Source organism: Haemaphysalis longicornis, unplaced genomic scaffold, assembly GCF_048455015.1.
Source record: "Haemaphysalis longicornis isolate Haplotype H1 unplaced genomic scaffold, Haemaphysalis longicornis Haplotype H1 scaffold_13, whole genome shotgun sequence".
Taxonomy (NCBI): Eukaryota; Metazoa; Arthropoda; class Arachnida; order Ixodida; family Ixodidae; genus Haemaphysalis; species Haemaphysalis longicornis.
The window spans coordinates 97,117,213-97,119,822 of NW_027526233.1; the positions used below are offsets into that span (position 1 = coordinate 97,117,213).

A 2,610-nucleotide genomic window follows, 5' to 3' on the forward strand; every position below is an offset into this window, starting at 1 on the left:
CTAGACGATAAGGAACCGAGTCAGTGATCATCGTATCTAAATATTTAGGGACTTGCGCCGTGTATGCGGTTGTGTGGTGTTGTGAAAATATTGAAGTACACTTCTCTGCAGGCAGCGGGCGTGCGATGTGGTGCTTGTTTTGTGTCCTTTATTAGCTCTTAATTTGTTTATTTCACGCTAATGCCTACCTACTCGCATTTACAGTCAAACCTCGTTATATCGAAATGTGCGCGGACCGTGAAATAGTTCGATATACCCGAAATTCGATATATAAAATTTGATCAAAACGCGTCAAAATGCAGGGCGATTCAATCACTAAAAAGGCAACGACAAGAATGACTACTAACATGAAGCGTTAAAGTGAACTATTTATTCCCAGGGGAAAAAAACTGCCGCAACGTTGGCTGTTTCTTCGAGTTGACTGCATGTCGTACCACAGCCTGCTCCATGGTTTCCAAAGGGTCCACGAACGCGAGACCACTACCTTCCATTCCGCCGAAGTAGCGGCGTAAAAGTTCCACAGCGGCCACAGCTTCGCCCGCAGTAAGGTGCGGAGCGGGGTCCTCGGTGGTCGAAGGGCCAGGTTCGCCATCCACCGCCTCTGAAGTCAGCTGGCAGGTGACCTCCGCGGCGATTTCCACGTCGGTTAGTTCAGCCGTGGTCCCCGTTTCGTCATCGCCGACGACATCGTTGATGGTCATGCTCTCTGGCACAGCACCCACAAAACGTGAGAACTCGCTTCACGTCTCTTCGAGCGCAGGTTCTTCGAAATCCTGAGACGTTTCATCTTCCTCGGACGATTCCTCGGCACCGACGAGGAACCGAGCGTGCCTAAAGCAGTTGGCGATCGTCTCCTGCTTTACGTCATCCCAAGCGCCTTTGAGCATTTGAATGGCAGTTAAGAGGTCGATCTTGAGCTCTTGGCCCATTCGTAGCTTGAGGAGCAACTTTTCGATCAGTCTTCACTTGTAGATCGCCTTGAACGCCCGAATTATACCCTGGTCCAATGGCTGTAGTTTTTACGTAGTGTTCGGCGGCAAGAACTTGAGCTCTATGTTCTTGAGCTGCACGTCCGTGTGGTGTGCCGAGCAATTGTCGACGAGGAGGAACGCCTTGCGCCCCTTTTCCGCAAGCTTGGTGTCCCAATCCTTGAGCCATTTTTCGAAGACGTCGCGCGTCACCCACGACTTTCTGTTCCACGCGTACGTGACAGGATTGTCGCAGCGGTTGCGCGTGCAGTGCGGCGTCTTAGACTTTCCGATGACAAGGGGCCGCAGTTTCGTGCTGCCGTCCATGTTGGCGCCCAAGAGGACTGTTATGCGGGCGTTGTTCTGTTTGCCGCCATGACACTTCTCCCCTCGGGTGTCGAGCGTTTGTCGTGGGAGCATCTGCCAGAACAAACCTGTCTCATCTGCGTTGAATATTTCCTTGGGGTAGTATTTTGCGAGAAGGCCCGGCCATTCTTCGTCCAGCCACTTCTTAATGCTATCGTCGTTGGCGTCCTCGCTTTCGCCAGAAACCGTCTTGCCGACGATCTGGTAGCGAGCTCTAAACCGTTGCAGCCATCCACTGCTTGCGGGGAAGCCTTCGGCTTGGTGGATAAATGCGAAATCCTTAGCTTTCTGTTTGAGCATAGGCCCCGACACCGGAATTTTTCTGGCTCTGGCGTCCAGGAACCACCTGTGGCGCGATCATTCGACGTCTTGGAAGGCTGGTTTCCGAACACGGCGTGCACCGCAGTGCTGGCTTTGTCCCGCTTTCGCCTTGATGTCACCTTTCGGCTTGAGCAGCGTGCTCAACGTACTCCGCGGTATATTGTACGCTGCGACAACGCTGGACTTCTGCTCTCCTTTTTCGACGCGGCGGATGATTTCCAGCTTGGTCACAAACGTCAGTGAGGTTCGTTTCTTCACGTTTGTCGCCATCACCACGCCGCAAGCGGCTGACACAGTGCCTTGCAAACACAGTCACGTAACTGCGCCAGCAGTGTCCGCTAGTTTAAACTACGCCCGACGCTGAAGAGTTCGTTAAGGCGTTGAGGCTTGAGCTTATCGACTGAAACAATACAAGACGATGACTGAAGCTCATGAACAACGACTGAACCAACTGGTGAACCGGCTGAGACTTAGTCAGCCAACTGCGTATGCCGCCTAGCCCGAATAGCGCTACCGGCGCCTCAGGCATGCGTTTGAGTCGCAGACGCCTGCTGCGCCACCGCTATTCTCCCCTGCGTGGTTGGAAAGCCTGCTGCCTGTCTCCGGAGCGCGCGCTTTCGGCCGGCGCTGGGTTCGATATATCCATTTCTTAATCGACCGAGTTCGATACAGAAAATTAAAGATGCATGTAATTCTTTTAAAAAACTGACAATGGTCCGATATAAGCAATAATTCGATATACCCGTGTTCGATATAACTAGGATCGACTGTATACGTTTATCCTGCCGTTCGTAAATCGTGCGGCGTAAAACGTTACGCAAGAATCATTTAGTTCGCGAAAATACAAAACAAATTTTCACTCCTTTAAGGGGTTGCCAGGCCAACCGTGTCAGCTGAGTCGGCTTGCGTTCGCATGCATGCTCCTGCTGAAGCAACCTTTTGCAGTTACCTGAGG

General features: G+C 52.1%; 1 pseudogene; it reads right to left on the reverse strand.

Annotated features, from left to right (window-relative positions):
* Positions 1–365: 365 nt before the first annotated feature.
* On the reverse strand, positions 366–929 carry LOC144163964 (uncharacterized; annotated as a pseudogene).
* Positions 930–2,610: the final 1,681 nt, after the last annotated feature.